The sequence below is a fragment of the Rhinatrema bivittatum genome, chromosome 9, assembly GCF_901001135.1.
Source record: "Rhinatrema bivittatum chromosome 9, aRhiBiv1.1, whole genome shotgun sequence".
In the NCBI taxonomy this organism is placed as follows: Eukaryota; Metazoa; Chordata; class Amphibia; order Gymnophiona; family Rhinatrematidae; genus Rhinatrema; species Rhinatrema bivittatum.
This window is the reverse complement of record NC_042623.1, coordinates 141,219,881-141,237,442: the sequence shown is the minus strand read 5'-3', so window position 1 is coordinate 141,237,442 and position 17,562 is coordinate 141,219,881. Positions and strand designations below refer to the sequence as shown.

Genomic DNA, 17,562 nt, shown 5'->3' with positions numbered 1-17,562 from the left:
CACGTCATGAAAAAGCTCAAACCGCTTCTTCACACCCACGATCTTCGCACAGTAATTCAAGCAACCCTCTCACCCAAACTTGACTACTGCATCTCCCTTTTCCTTGGCCTCCCCTACTCCACCATAAGACCACTCCAAATGCTGCAGAATGCTGTAGCCAGAACAATCACCCACGCCCGCAAATTTGATCACATCATCCCTATCCTCAAAGATCTTCACTGGCTCCCAATCCCTTCACGAATCCTCTTCAAAACCCTCACCATTATTCATAAATCTATTTACTCACATAATTCTAACTGGCTTGATGAACCATTTCACTTCATACAATCCAGCCGTCCCGCTTGAACGAGTCGCAATGGCATGCTCCATATCCCTTCCCTCAAAAAGGCACACCTATCCTCCACCAGAGACAGAGCCCTGTCTATTGCAGGCCCCGCCAGATGGAACACACTACCTGTGAACTATGCCTCGAGCCCTGCACTAGCAATGTTGCATGCATCAGCACTGTATGCCTGCCATCCTATCAGGTAAGAGCTGCCAGACTTGGCTGTTTATACATGAATGTCCTGATGAGTCATCTCCACCTTTGGAACTCCAAAATTGCAAGTCCAGACTCCTCTGGCTGGAGGGGAAGTGTTATTGCCTATCTGTCCTTCTGGACCAGTCTCAACATCTTCAGGGGCCGGAAGTGGTCACAGTCAGGCTGAGGGAGAACTGGCAAGCTCTAAGGAGTTTAATGCCACTGCGGCAGCTAGTGGCGATACTGCCCACTTATACCAGCATGTATGAGATGCCTGCTCCTCTCGTGGAGGAGCAGCATGCCAATCTCTGACTACCATTGACGAAGCAACTGCTGTTGAAGGGATCGACATTCGGGCCCAGACCAGAGCCCCATGGAGGGGTGAGGTCAATATCTGAACCAGCAGCAGGGCCTGCACTGATGGAGCTTCAAGGCTTGACCAGCGTATACATGTCACCATCATCTATAGGAGAGGCAGTCTGCTTCATCATGTGTATGAACATGAGCTGGACAACAAACAAATGTGTTTGCTATTTGTATATTATTTATAATTTGAGGTAGCTGAATGTCTATCATGACCCCACACCCTTCCCTAGGATATATGTTTATTTAAGTTCTTTAGTCTTATTTCATAGGGCTTTTGGTTCTTACTTTAGTTTGCACCCGTAATTTTTCCTGCAGCAATACAAATTAGGCCATTTTTTCCATCTGTTCAACCTTTATGGAAAAAAAAAAACAAAACCTTTCCCACTACTCTTAAAACCTTCTTTGTGACAGGGCTTATTCTAAGAAACATTAGACTGAAGATGCATCTTCAGTCTAATGTTTTGGGCATCTTCAGTCTAACAAAAAAAAATCTTACACATTGGCACCTTACTGCATCGTCGTTATTTTATATACACAGCCATATAGTCACCCTGGAGTAGCACGTAGGCAGTTAACTATTCATTCAAACTTAGCAAAGGGAACAGGATCAATTTTATGCAGCAGAAACTCAGTTATGTATAAACTCAGTGCTATCAGTTTCTTTGCTTTGCCAATTGTGCAGAAATTGCATACCGGGCCTGGAGAAATGATTTCATTCTGTTTGTGAAATTGTAAAGATAAATAAGACTAGGCCAAGTATGATCTTGATTGTGCCAAGTAAAGTCTAATGAAATGACTAAAAGAAGAAATGTTTGAGGTGAGCAAAGGCAAAAGAACCCAAACAAGGCAGTTCAAAAGCCTACGTCTTGAAAAGCATGAAGAACGGTAGATGAAAGGAAAATCCATAAAAGGGATTTTAATCCAAAATGACCAGCAAATGGGATCTTAGATAACGAAAAGCATAAGTACCCCAGCAATTTCCAGTTCGCAATGAATTGATCAAACTCAAAAGCAAGAATAGTGTATATTCAGTTCTGGTATAAGAATGATATGCTGTATCTGTTTCTTTTCATGGAACATTAAAAAAAAAAAAGGTTCTCACAACTAAAATTGCAAGCATGATTCAAAATGTTATCTCAAGCTCAGCAAAGAAATTTCAAAATCAATTCCCACTGCCTGAAAAGAAAAAGATATGGTAATTAAGACCAGTAATTTACAGGCTCTGCTACCCTTTCTATCAATTTCAATACAACAGTAGATTTGTGCTTCACTGGATCAATTTACGGGAGGAACTGAACCTGTGGGTAAGTTATTAATATAAGTATTTGCTGACATGCACCATGTTGTGCCAAAATGGCCAACCAATTGGCACTAAATAACTTTTCAATTTATTTTCCATGTTCAATTTCTGCTGGCGACACAAAAACAGTGAAAATGTACAAGGTTTGCTTCTGCATATTGCTCAAAGAAAATAACTTCACGGAGCTGTAAATAATCACTGTGGCACTACAGATCAGAAGCTAATGAAATTTAAATGCAAAATTATGTTTCCCGCTGGAATAGAAATGTACAACATTTTGACAGATTTTGTTTAGGGGGTTTTTCCCTGTAATTATTTTATACTTTTATGTTTGCCATTGATATTACTTTTGGTAGCATTTGGCAACCATGCACTGACTTCATGTGGTAAGAGGCCAAAATACTGGTTTATATGGGATACCCATAACTTGATAAGTTGAAAAATATATAACTTGATTTTGAGAATTGCTGTTCAAATAAGAACGCAAGATTTTTCATACAGAGTCAGACCAACAGTCCATCAAGTCTAGCATCCCATCTCCAACAATGCCCAATCCAGATCACAAATATCAGGCAGGATCCCAAGGCTAGACAGAATCCATGCTGCAGTGCTTAACCCAGCAATAAGCAGTAGATTTCTGCAAGTCCACCTTAGTAATGGATTATGGACTTTTCCTCCAGGAACTTCTCCAAAACTTGTTTTAAATGGCAGCTAAACACCCTCTGGCAACAAATTCTAGAGCTTAATTATCCATCGAGTAAAAAGAAATTCCTCTCATTAGTTTTAAATGTATTACCTAGTAACTTCATTGTGTATCCACTGGAGCTGCACTCTTGAAAGAATAAACAACTGATTACATAGTAACATGGTAATGTTGGCAGAATAGGACCAAATTGTCTTATTCAGTTGCCTTGTATGCTTCTAATGGTTGTATCTGCCATGACCTGCAGTTTACTCAATGTTTCTCTTAAGGGTAGCAACTACTGCTGCAGGTAGTTATGACAACCCATAAATAAATAAATATATATATATATATATATATATATATATATATATATATATATATACACACACATACACATATACATACAGTATACTAGACCTAGTATACAGTATAGTGGATCTAGGCTTTAAATAAAAATATGTGGGTACCTAAATTGTATATATATCAGAGAACCCTAAGAAAGGGTAAGTAACAACAGTAATATTTAAAAAGATTTGAAAGATACTTAATGTAGCAAGCTTTATTATACAGTGGCAAAGATTATCAAAACTATTCAAAAGATAAAATTGGCACAATATCAAATATACATATATTTATCACCTGTCCTAGTCAATCATTACTCATTCACACTGCTTCTAAACTCTCTATAGTTTTATGCCTATATAGTGTATATAGATATCTACATAAAACATTGTCAAAATATGTACTGAGTGCTAGTAATGAAACAATAGATCACTTGCAATAGAACTGGACTTAGTGAATTGTAAAGGAGTCACATGGATGACACCTTCTTTAAAAAGGGGATATAGATGAACCACAGTCCACAAAAAAGGATACTTTGTAATTGTTTCACAGGAGTGTTGTCCAAATGATGATTCTTTATTGCGTGTAGTCTCTGTTATACATCTGCTTTATCCTGTGTTCTTTCTGTCCCTAAAAAGTCCTCTGTTTCGCTGTAGAAATGGCTTCTTCAGAGAAAAATATGGTTCATAATTATTCTTGCGATGATACCATGGACTGTATTTAGTGACGAGAAATTGATCTCGTTGTTGATTCCACTTTGTCGATTTTGCCAATTCAGAGCCTCAAGACCAACTGTTTTTAATTAACAGTTTGCTAAATACAATGTCTTGTTAGCATGTTAGAAGCCTTTACTTGTCTTTTTGCTAGAGCTGCATCTGGAGCAGACTTCAATGCCTTTTTGCAGTCCAAATGCTGTGATGTTAATGTCATGAATGATTGACTAGCACAGGTGATAAATAAATGTATATTTGTTTTTGTGCCAATTTTAACTTTTGAATATATATACTTCAGAGAACCCTTATCAAAGGTAAGCACCACTAATATTTTAAAAGATTTGAAAGACGTAGCAAGCTTTATTTTATATATATATATATATATATATATACAAAAACCCCCCCCAACATACACCTGTTGGAGTTTATAAGCACTATTATGATATTTAATAAATCATTTCAAAAATGTAGTTTTAAAAAAAAAATATGAATTTTTATTAACAACTTCAACCCAATCACTAATAATTTATGTGAATAAATGTTTTACAAAACATGAAATATTTCATACATACTAAAATCCTCACTAAACCCATTAGTTTTAACCCTCCATCCTCTCCTAATTCTATCCTCAATCTGACCCTAATCAAACTAAATGTTCCCTACTCTCATTGATGTTATTACAGGTCTGTATTAAGAAATACACCACTTAATACTTCAACAATCTTATATCATATAACTGCAATCACATTCCCATCCATGGGATGAAAAAGTCATCTAAAGGATATACACCACTAGCATTTGTTAATTGTGTGAATTAAGGAATGTGATTGCAGTTATATGATATAAGATTGTTGAAGTATTAAGTGGTGTATTTCTTAATACAGACCTGTAATAACATCAATGAGAGTAGGGAACATTTAGTTTGATTAGGGTCAGATTGAGGATAGAATTAGGAGAGGATGGAGGGTTAAAACTAATGGGTTTAGTGAGGATTTTAGTATGTATGAAATATTTCATGTTTTGTAAAACATTTATTCACATAAATTATTAGTGATTGGGTTGAAGTTGTTAATAAAAATTCATATTTTTTTTAAAAAAACTACATTTTTGAAATGATTTATTAAATATCATAATAGTGCTTATAAACTCCAACAGGTGTATGTTGGGGGGGGTTTTTGTATATTGAGTTTCGGCACTAGTAGAGTGAACACTGCCATTTTTTGCTTGCTATATATATATATATATATATATATATATATATTCCCATAAACTTAAACATATTTATCTAATCCAGTTGTTACTAATATATTTTGTTGTTAATCTCTGTTCCATGTAAAGCCATATTACGCTACATTATTGTTCCATGTAAACCAATATGATGTTCCCAACGAATGTTGGTCTACAAAAAATGTTAAATAAAATAAATAATATATACTTATATAATATTATATACTTATCTTGTACATGTAAAGTACTTGCAGCTCTAGCAAAAAGACAAGTAAAGGCTTCTAACATGCTAACAAGACATTGCATTAAGCAAGATTGGAGGAATATCCTAGTGGTTAGAGCAGTATTCTAGTGGTTAGAGCAGTGGGCTACAAACCAGGAGACCAGCATTTGAGTCCTGCTGTCACCTCCTTGTGACCTTGGGCAAGGCACTTTACCTTCCATTGCCTCAGGTACAAACTTAGGGGTAGATTTTATAGCGCACACATGTACGCCCGATTTTATAACTTGCGCGCGCATATTATAAAATCCGGGGTCAGCGTGCACAAGGGGGTGCACCTTCTGCACGCCAAGGCGCGCTGCCTTCCTCCCAGTCCGCTCCCCTAACCTAACCTTCCTACCCCAACGATGGGTATCTGTGAAGCGTTTGGCCCGGTCAGCTGCTTGGCAGAGTCTTTCCCTTACTTGGTTCCACCGCCGGCGTATGGTTTGTGCTGTAGATTGGGCTGCAGGTGAGGGTACACTAAGTGGAACCAAAAGAGGTAGGCATGGTTGACGGCCGAAGACCACCGTAAAGGGTGAAACTTCCATGGCAGAGGCAATATGAGTATTATGGGATAGTTCTGCCCATGGCAGGAGGTCAGCCCAGTTTTCTTGCTGGCTCTTGATATATGGTTATAGGAAAGTTTTCAAAGAGCGATTATTCCTTTCAGCCTGGCCATTTGCTTGCGGATGATAGGCTGATGTTAAGTTTAACGTAATATTGAACTTTTTACATAGAGACCTCCAATATTTAGCAGCAAATTGGGGTCCACAATCGGAGAAAATTTCTTGTTGTAGTCCATGTAAATGAAATACGTGGGTCAAGAAGAGTCGAGCTAACTCTGGAGCCAACGGAAGTCCAGGTAAGGGGACAAAGTGAGCCATTTTTATGAAGCAGTCAATGATGACCCAAATTACATTATTTCCTTTTGAATGAGGCAGATCCACGATGAAATCTGTGGAGAGACTTGACCAGGGTTCAGTGGGCACAGGAAGTGACTGGAGAAGCCCCCATGGGTGGCCAGTTGGGGGTTTTTACTGTGCGCACACCGGACAGGAGTCCACATAATCACAGGAGTCCTTTACCATACCAGGCCACTAATAGTGCCTTCGGAGCATCTCGAGAGGCCGAGCTTGGCTGGGGTGGTCGTCCAGTTTAGAGTCGTGAGTCCAACGGAGCACACACTCATGGAGACAATGGGGGACTACCGTCTTTCCAGCAGGTACTGTGGTGATGACTGCAATAGATATGCAAGCTGGATCAATAATGTGCCTGGGAGTCTCGGGTGTGTCTTCTGGCTCGGAGTGAGAGAGTGCATCTGCACAGAGATTTTTCACCGCTGGGCGATAGCGGAGCTCAAAGTTGAAGTGCTCAAAGAACAGAGCCAAGTGGGCTTGTCTTGGCTTACATAACTGGGCCTCCTTTAGGTGTTCCAGATTCTTATGGTCAGTAGAGATTGTGAATTTGTGTTGCGCTCCTTCAAGCCAGGGACGCCATTCCTGGAGGGCAAGTTTCACTGCTAGGAGTTCACGGTCCCCTATGGTATAATTTTGTTCTGTGGAGGAGAATTTATGTGACTAGATGGAACATGGTACTAGTGTTCCCTTGGTGGAGTATTGACTCCAGACTGCTCCTGCTCCGATGGCAGATGCTTCGACTTCGACAATGAAGGGACGGTTAGGATCTGGATGATGTTGACATGGGCTGATATAGAAGCCTCCTTTAAGGCATAGAAGGCTGATTGGGCCTTGGGGCTCCACACTTGAAGGTCACATCCCTTCCTACTCATGGCGGTGAGTGGAGTGGCCAGCGTGGAGTACCTGGTGATGAAGTTTCGGTAGTAATTTGTGAATCCAAGGAATCTTTGTAGGGCTCGGAGGCCCACTGGTTGAGGCCAATCTCGAATACCCTGGAGTTTGTTAGGGTCCATGGTGAACCCACGGTTGGAGATGATGTAGACTAGAATGGGAGGCTGGGTTGTTCAAAAATGCACTTCTCCAATTTAGCATGATGATGGTCTCTGAGACATTGGAGGACTGTTTGAATGTGGGAGCGATGAGACTTCAGGTCTTTGGAGAAAATTAATATATCGTCTAGATATACTATGACGAATGAGTACAAAAGGTCTCAGAAAATCTCGTTCATTAGCCGTTGGAAGAATGCAGGGGCATTGCAAAGTCCGAAGAGCATTGCTACGTACTCGTAGTGACCGTCTCTTGAGTTGAAGGTGGTCTTCCAGATATCTTCTGGTTGAATGTTTATTAGGTTATATGCTTCCTGGAGATCCAATTTAGTAAACATTTGTGCGCCCTGTAGGCGGTCAAACAGTTCACTAATAAGTGGTAGTGGGTACCGGTCCTTACGGGTTACTTCATTCAAACCTCTGTAGTCTATACATGGTCTTGGACTGCCATCCTTCTTCTTTACAAAGAATAACCCGGTGCCTGCTGGGGAATTAGGGGGTCTTATGAACCCTTTGGCCAAATTTTCTTAGATGTATGTTGACATTGCTTGGGTTTCTGGGAGTGAAAGGGGATAGGTTCTGCCCTTGGGAGGCATGGTTCCAAGTAGGAGCTCTGTGGGAGAGTTAAACTCTCAGAATGGAGGCAGGATATCAGTGTTTTGTTTGGAGAACACGTCCTTGAATTCCGAGTACGGGACAGGTAACCCAGGAAGAGTTGTAGAGCTTAGAACTGTCACAGATGGAGATACTTGCCATAAATAGTGGGTTTGACATCGAGGGCCCTACTGGATTAGTTGCAGGGATTGCCAGTCAAAGTGGGGTGCATGTAACTGGAGCCAAGGAAGTCCAAGGACTTCGGGGTGTGTTGATCGTTTCAAGATCAGGAGGGAGATCTCTTTGTCATGGAGGGTTCAAACAGTGAGGCGAATGGCCATGGTACGGTGAGTGATATGATCAGGAAGATGTTCTCCTTGAATTGAGGTGATATGGAGTGGAATCTCCAGAGGGAGCTTGATGATCTCTTCCTTAATGAAATTTCCACTTGCCCCAGTATCCACGAGGGCGGTGGTGGCGAATGAACGTGACTCCCTAAGGAGGGATATAGACAGCAACAGTTGAGGGCTAGAAATTGTAGCGCCCAAGCTCGGGACCCCCATCAGGCTCAGGCTTTGAAGTTTCCCAGATGCACAGAGCAAGTTTGGAGAAGGTGTCCGCATCTACCACAATATAGGCAGAGACCCGATTGTCTACGACAGAGATGTTCCTCTGAGGTAAGGCAACCGTGGTTGATTTGAATAGGCTCCTTGGGAGGTTGAGAGGCTGCTGGTAGGGCCTTCAACCGAGGGCTTTCCAAATGGGGTGATTGTAAGGCAGGAGGTCAAAGGAGCCTTACCTCCTGATCCCATTGTCGAAGGTGGTAGTCGATTCTACCGATCAGAGAGATCAGGTCTTCCAGAGATACGGTGATCTCACAGGCGGCCAGTTCATCCTTAAGGCAAGAGACAGTCCCTCGAGGTAGAGTGCTTCATGCATCTTCTTGCCAACCTAACTCAGTAGCTAGAGTTCTAAACTGCACTGTGTATTCAGCGAGCAAGTGTGAGCCTTGATGGAGGTGGAGTAGGTGGTGGCCAGTGACCACCTGTCAGCCTGGATCCTCAAAGATGTGTCAGAAGATGGAGATGAACTGAGGGAGGTGGCAATGGATTGCATCAGAATGCTCCCAAAGTGGGGAAGCCCATGCCAGGGCCTTCCCTTCAAGACGTGGAGGATGAACGTAATCTTTGTTGCCTCATCGGGAAATAGCGAGGTTTGCATTGAGAACTGCATATAACATTGATTTATGAAGCCTCGACAGAGGCACAGATCCCCATTGAAATGGGGTGGAGCTGGGAGTGCCAGCAGTGCCCGAGAGGGCAAGCAATGGGCAAGAGCCCCTGGGTTGGACATGGCTGATTCCTCCAATTGAGAATGCATCTTTTCCACGGAAGAAGCCAATGCTTCCATAATCCATTGTTGTTCTCGGACATGATTGACCAGACCAGGGATGGCCTGCAAAGCAAGACACTCCACTGAGTCCTTGGCCTTGGCAACCTGTTTCACTGGAGGTGGACTCTTGGCCTAGTGCAGGATTGGCACAGCCCTCTGGTTGGACCCAGAGAGCGCCTGCCACAGGAGGTGGAGCACACGAGGAGACAGAGGCTAGCTGGAGCTTCACCAATAACAGATCGGGGTTTCCACAGGTTGAGCCCTTGGGTACCCGGACCGCCTGGACTTAGGTGGGCCTTAGATGGTCTCCCAGAGAGGTAGCGGAGGGGTGTGCCCACCACAAGCAAGGGTGCGCGGCTGATGCAGATAGGATGGACTAGAATTGAACTGGAAGCTCCGGACACCTCAATGAGGTCAAAAGGTTCTCCGGGCGAGACAGGCAGCACCTGCTGCGGGTCTAGTCGGCTGGAAGCCGCAAGTGGATTCCCAGCATGTTGGTCTGGTAGTCACAGTAGGCAGAAGAGAGTGTCCAAATGAAGCACAAGGGTCAGAGCCAGAGTATCAGTCCAGAGGTGGTCAGCCAAATCAGGGTTCAATACCAAGGTCAGTCCGAGCATAGTCAAGGCAAGTGAGGATCAGTTTCAGGCTGCAGACAAGAGAATGGTCAGGCAGGCAGAGGTCAGTTCCAGGTGGCAGGCAAAAGAATGGTCAGGCAGGCAGAGGCCAATTCCAGGCAGCAGGCAAGAGAGCGGTCAGGCAGGCAGAGGTCAGTACCAGAGATTAGTCCGTAGAGGTACTACCTGGGAAGGATGCAGGAACACACGGAGACTCAGGAACAGGGAGACTCAGGAACAGGGAGACACTGGAAAAAGGAGACGCTGGAAAAAGGAGACGCTGGAACATGGAGTTAGGCAAACTAAGAACACCACGGTGTCGACCCGATTGCCAAGGCAAGGTGCTGGGGAGCAGAGCCTCGCTTTTATACGAAGTCTACGTGACGTCATCAGGTTGTGCCACGGAGTTGGTTCCTGCCCTTGGTCCTTTAAAGGACTGGGCAGTCTGTGTGCACCTAGGGGTGGGGTCAGCGCCAGAGAGGACACCGCGCTCCGGCATGGAGCTAGGCCCGAAGTGGAGGGCCTGGGATACACCTCCTCAGAGCACCGCAGACGGGTGACACTGGCAATGGCAGAGGACGGCCCGGGGCTCGACAGCGCAGGAGCAAGGTGAGCAGATCCCAGCACAGGCCTAGCGCGGACGGGATGCGAACAATTGTAGATGGTGACAATCTGAGAACAGGCAGGAGGCATTCTGGAAAAGAGCGGAGTTAGCCTCTTAAGTTAACAGGCTAACTCTGATATTCAAAGTTAGCTGGTTACCTTCTGTGGCTAACTCTGGTCAGGCCATAAGACTGTCCTAAAATTAGTAATACATAACCGGCTAACTTCAAGATAGCAGGGTATACTCAGTGGCATGACCATGCCACTGAATATACCCTGCTAGTTAGCCAGCTAACTAACACAGCTGCATAGTAGCTGAATATAGTAGAGATGTGAATCGGAACCAGAATCGGTTCAGATTTCAGTTCCGATTCACATCTCTAGAATATAGACCTCATAACAGTTCACAAATTTAAATGGGCTGTAATAAAAATACCCCTTTATTGTGCGACCTTGAGCCAAAAAATGTACCATTGAAAGAAAAATCTCTTAGCTCCTTGTGAAAATCTCCTATTAGTGGTAGTTATTTTAATTTCTCTCTCTCCCTCTTCTTCTTCCCTTGAGATGGAGTATGGCAATGTATACCCTAGATATGCTTCATTTTAACCTCAGTAGTGAATCTGCCATCAGCTCCTGCAATCTTATTCTCCAAGGATGTGCATAATACAAATAACTTCTTGCTGAGAATGAAAATATCCTTGTAAAGTACCTTGGGGGATATAGCTTTGAATAAAGGATGTCACAATAAAAAAATAATTTCATTGTTGTCTTTACAAAAATTGATTTATTTTATAAAAATTCCAGAGGGGCAGCTGCCTTAGTCTGAAGTTGCAAAATCGTCACAGAGGCAGATGCCACCTTATAGACCAACAGATTTATTGAGGCACAAGCTTTCAAGGATGAGTCCACTTCATCAGATGCATCTGACGACGTGGATGCTTATTCCTGAAAGCTTATGTTTCAATAAATCTGTTGCTCTGTATGGTGTCACTAGCCCCTGTGATAATTGTACACAATAATTCTTGAATGCAAAACTTTCCCTACAAAGGAATCACATAAAGAAAAATTATTTTTCTTTACACCAAAGGACAACATACTCTACATCTTATAAATGAGCAAACTGCTGACAGCAAGAGTAAGGCTTATGAAAATTAATCCTTTAATAGCCATATTGATTAAATGATCCTTTAAAGGCATGTTAGTATGCTAAATATAATTTTACTCAAAAGGTGAACCATGTGCATTAATTGATTTTTTTGGGGGGTGGGGGAAATGAGTTGGGGGCATGTACCTTATAACTCACTGCAGCTCCTGAACCAGGATTATAGTGTAGTTGGGCACAGAAAAGCTGCAAAGTCCAAAGAGAGACTTGCACTCAACCAAGATAACTATTAGAGGTCCACAGCAAAACGTTGGTCCAAAAACAAAGCAAAGATGGAAGTAATAATCTGCTCTCAAGTAATAACAATATATAGGTAAAAGAGCATGGTACAAGTGATTGTCCTTTAGGGAAAATTCAATCATTCACTTTGAGATAATCATATGCAATTTATTTACAAAGAGACTCCTAGATTCCAAACAAACATATTTCAAATGCCAATATGCCCCCCTACATGGACACTATGCTTCGTCAAGAGGGACTATGTAGACCAGTGTTTCCCTACCCTCTCCTGGATTACCCCAATGAAAATTCATGAGATTGATTTGCATGCAATGGAGAGCCAGTGTATGCAAATCTCTCTCATGCATATTTGTTACAGATATCCTGAAAACCTTACTGGATAGGTATGCCTTCAAGAGTGAGCTGGGAAACACTGGTGTTGACAATAGCATAACCACTATAAAAGAAATAAATAAATGTCATAATATACAAAGGACAAAGTAGCTGGGTCATCAGAAGATGTATTAAACGTACATATCTATTAAGAACACAATCGTGATCATGGCAGGAGCTCTTACAGATAACAGCAAAACAAGTTATTTAAAGGCACTGGCTTTGGCACCAAAAGCATAGTCTGTCCAATCAGATAGAAATCAAATGGCACCGGTAGCCCCTGTGACAAAGGCTATCGGCACCATGATGAAACCGGCACCGAGGATGTTAGTGCAGGGGATTGTTCCCGGACCCCCAGCTGGACCACCAAGGAGTTTTGGTAAGTCGTGGGGGGTCTGTTTAAATTTTTAGTTAGGTGGCCGTATAATTCGGCGAAGATTCGTGTATTCGTGGGGAATCACGATATGTTTCGCTTCCCCACAAATACTACGAATAGTGCAATATACGTTGCAGATTGCCAATACGGCAAAAACGAATGCACACCCCTATTACCTAAAAGTAACATTAACTGTACCCAAAACCATTGGAGATTCCTAATCTTTACCCACAACCAGTACATTTGAAGTTAGTACTCAGTATTAAAAGAGGTAAAATTATGGCCTCCATCATGAACTATTTATTTAGACCTGGATTTATCAAAATGCACTAAATATCACATGCGATAGGAAAAGGGGTGTGTTTTTTGGTAATAGACAATTTATGCTAATACCTATGTGAAGTGCTATCTTAGCACAAATTGTGATAACTTTTTATCACTTTGTGATAAGTGCCAGAATTGTATTTCCTACATACAACCACTTGGGGAACCATGTTTAAGCTCCTGGAGAGCCAGCCTAGCTATTGGGGCCCTCCAACAATGAGAGAGAGAGACTAAGAGACTAGCCATAATACCCTCATACTAGATAGATATTTTTATCTCTATGGGAGGCCCACCTAGTAACTCGAGGTGTGGTTTACGTATTAGTGTAGGGGTTGGGGCCACTTTGACATTCAAAGTGAGTCATAAGAACAGAACAGTGCTCTCTTATGAAGATTTGATGACCTTTGGAGTGACTAAACTCACCCAAAGATGAGATTTATGCAATGTTCTCTCAACCTAGCTTGATGGAATCTCTACTTGGGTAACATCAAGCTAGGTTGAGAGAACATTGCACAAATCTCATCAGGAGCTTAAAACCACTAAAAATGGCATTTGCAAAAACATTGCACAGCTTTACACAACTGAAAAAGGTGTAGTTAAAATTCACGTTAAAGCCGTGCGATACGGCTTCACAAAACTGTGAGCCCAGCCCACTTGGCCAAAATTCCCACCCCAAATATCCTCTCCTTTTTTCTGTGCTGCCGTTCATGTTTAAGGTGTGTTTTTTAGTCAATTGTTTTCCTTTTATATTTTTTATTTCTTCTGACTTATTCACTTTTTATGGTCATTTTGAAGTTTTATTATTTTTTAATAGATATGTCTGTGCTGCCGTTCATGTTTAAGAATCCATAGGATTAATTTCCAATCTGCTGCGAATGATGTTCAATTTGCTACAAATTTGACATTTTTTAAATATGTTTTTAAGGTATACATAGTTCTGCAAAATTCTTTTAGAACAATTCACATAGGAATGTCACACACCTTTTTAACGAACACATTATCTTACTTGGTTTAAGATATACATAGGTTTGTAAGATTTTTTTGAATATTATCACTGGCAGTAGCACGGGGAATAGCACCACCTTTTATGGTGGCACAATGCCTGTGATAGCCTGCAGCCGGCCACACCGCGGCTGGCAAAACTGCACCACCATGGTACGGCCGGCTGCAGGCTATCGCCTGACCGCCCCCTGCTTCGCCCCCCCAATCCCCTGTAGCGCAGGGTTCATCATTCCGCACGGAAAGATGAATCCTGGACCAAACTGGTAGCACAGTAATAATGGGAGATTTAAATTACCCCAATATTCACTGGGTAAGTGAAACATCAGGACTTGCTAGAAATATAAAGTTTCTGGTTTGAATAAATGAAAGTTTTATGGAGCAATTGGTTCAGGAACCAACAAGAGAGGGAAAAATTTTAGATCTAGTTTTCAGTGAAGCGCAGGAATTGGTGACAGAAGTAACAGTGGTGGGGCCGCTTGGCAATTGTGACCATAATATGATCAAATTTGAATTAATAACTGGAAGGGGGACAATAAGCAAATCCACGGCTCTAGCACTAAACTTTCAAAAGGAAAACTAATAAAAAGAGAAAAATAGTTAAAACAAAATGGAAAGGTGCAGCTACAAAGGTAAAAAGTGTGTAAGAGGTGTGGGCATTGTTAAAAAAATATAATCCTAGAAGCACAGTCCAGATGTATTCCACACATTAAGAAAGGTGTAAGGAAGGTCAAACAATTGCCAGCATGGCTAAAAGGTGAGGTAAAAGACACTATGTTAGCCAAAAGATCTTCATTCAAAAATTGGAAGAAGGATCCATCAGAAAAAAAAATAGGATAAAGCATAAGCATTGGCAAGTTAAATGTAAGACATTGATAAGATAGGCTAAGAAATAATTTGAAAAGAAGTTGTGGGTAGAGGCAAAATCTCACAATAAAAACTTTAAAAAATATATGTGAAGAAGAAAGCCTGCAAAGGAATTGGTTGGACCATTAGATGATCGAAGGGTTAATGGGGCACTTAGGGAAGATAAGGCCATCGTGGAAAGATTAAACAATTTCTTTGCTTCTGTGTTTACTGAAGAGGATGTTGGGGAGATACCCATTCCAGAGACTTCTTTCAAGGGTAATGTTTCAGGGCAGATTTGCAGACTTAAGAGTAGTAAATCAACTGGACCAGATGATATACATCCTAGGGTTCTGAAAGAAATAGAAAATGAAATTTCAAACCTATTTCAATTAATTTGTAATCTATTATTAAAATCATCCACTGTATCTGAAGATTGGAAAATGGCCAATGTATACCAGCCTATATTTAAAAAGGGCTCCAGGAGTGATCTGGGAAAGTATAGACCAGTGAGTTTGATTTCAGTACCAGGAAAAATTGTGGAAACTGTTATAAAGAATAAAATCACAAAACAGTTAGATAGACATGGTTTAATGGGACACAAGCAGCATGGATTTACCCAAGGGAAGTATTGCCTCACAAATCCCCTACATTTCTTTTTGAAGTGGTGAATAAACATGTGGACAAAGTTGAACTAGTAGATATGGTGTATTTGGATTTTCAGAAGGCATTTGAAAAGTTCCGCATGAGAGGCTTCTAAGAAAACTATAAAGTCATGGGAAAGAAGGTGATGTCCTCTTTTGGATTGCAAGTTGTTTAAAAGACAAGAAACAGAGAGTTTATTTAAATGGTCAGTTTACACAGTAGAAAAAGGTAAACAGTGGAGTGCCTCAGGGATCTATACTTGGACAAGTGTTTCTTAATATATTATAAATGATCTGGAAAGGGGTATGATGAGTGAGGTGATCAAATATGCGGATGACAAAAAATTATGCAGGATTAAGGGGATTAAGGGGATTGTGATAAATTGCAGGAAGACCTTGTGAGACTGGAAGTTTGGGCTTCCAAATGGCAGATAAAATTTAACGTGGACAAGTGCAAAGTGATGCATATAGGGAAAAATAACCCTTCCTGTAGTTACACAGTGTTAGGTAATACCTTAGGAGTTACCACCCAGGAAAGAGATCTAGGTGTCATGGTGGATAATACATTGAAATTGTCAGTTCAGTGTGCTGTGGCGATCAAATAAGCAAACAGAATTTTAGAAATTATTTAGAAGGGAATGGCAAATAAAATGGTGGATGTCATAATGCCTCTGTATCGCTCTATGATGACACAGCATCTTGAATACTGTGTGCAATTCTGGTGGCAACATCTAAAAAAAAATATAGTTACACTGGAGAAAGTTCAGAGACCAAAATGATAAGGGGCATGCAATATCTGCCCTATGAGGAAATGCTAAGGAAGTTAGGGCTGTTCAGATTAGAGAAGAGACGACTGAGGGGGGATATGATAGAGGGCTACAAATTCATGAAAGGCTTGAACAAATTAATGTAAATCAGTTATTTACTCTCTCAGATAATAGAAGGACTAGAGGGCATTCTATGAAGTTAGCAAGTAGCTCATTTAAAACAAATTGAAGAGAATTCTTTTTTCATTCAGTCCAGAGTTAAGCTCTGGAATTCACTGCCAGAGGATGAGGTTACAGCAGTTAGTATAACTGGGTTTAAGAAAAGGTTTGGATAAGATCCTAGAGGAAAAATCCATAAACTGCTACTACGGTAATTATTAATCAATAGTAGCTTGATATTTATTTATTTATTTATTTGTATGCTTTTATATACCGAAGTTTAGCGAAAGGCCTTCACTCCGGTTTACAGGTATAACAACAGTTTACAGGTGTAACAACAGCAGGTATAACATCAGTTTACAAATAAGATCAATGTCTACATTCATAACTGTGGGAGGTGGCGCAGGCCTTCACTTCAAAGAAACAATTAAGAGAACATTGGTTTGTAAGAACAGACATGAGGATTAGAAAAAAGCTGTGGGAGGAGTTAAGACCAGAGAGAAATGAGTCATTAATTATTTAATGTTTGGGTACTTGCCAGGTACTTGTGATTTGGATTGGCCAGTGTTGGAAACAGGATGCTGGGCTTGATAGACCCTTGGTCTGACCCAGTATGGCATATCTAATGTTCTTATGTTCATATAGACAAACCACTTTCCAAATAATAAACAGTTTATTGCAGAATCTTCAGGATCCAAAATAATCAAAGTGACAGTTCAAGTAGATGCAGAAATCAAACTGAATTGCAGTTCCAGAAATCTTAACTCCTATCCTTGAGTAAGTTTCTTTTTACAACACAGTAGTTCTGGTTACTTTGTTTCCCCTCTCTCCTCAGCTTTGGTACCCCTAGCTGGTCCTCTCTCTAATTTCCTCAATAGCAAAAAAAGTTATCACAAGAATGTCCTGCTGAGCGCTAGAAAAAATCCTTCGGGTTCAGTATCAATGTTTCCTCCACGCCCAAAAATAAGTTCCCTCTAGCACAGTTTGGCTTCCTGGTAGGAATGTGAATCGTTTTTCTGACGACTGAAAATATCGTACGATATTTTCAAAGTCGTCAGAAATCGATCGGGGGCTCCCTGAAACCAATAGGAA

At 41.2% G+C, this 17,562-nt stretch overlaps 1 protein-coding gene across 3 annotated transcripts in view; it reads right to left on the bottom strand.

The window, feature by feature from the left end:
- Positions 1–17,562, bottom strand: part of CLSTN2 (calsyntenin 2) — a 1,635,505-nt gene that overhangs the window by 635,682 nt on the left and 982,261 nt on the right. The window lies entirely within an intron of this gene.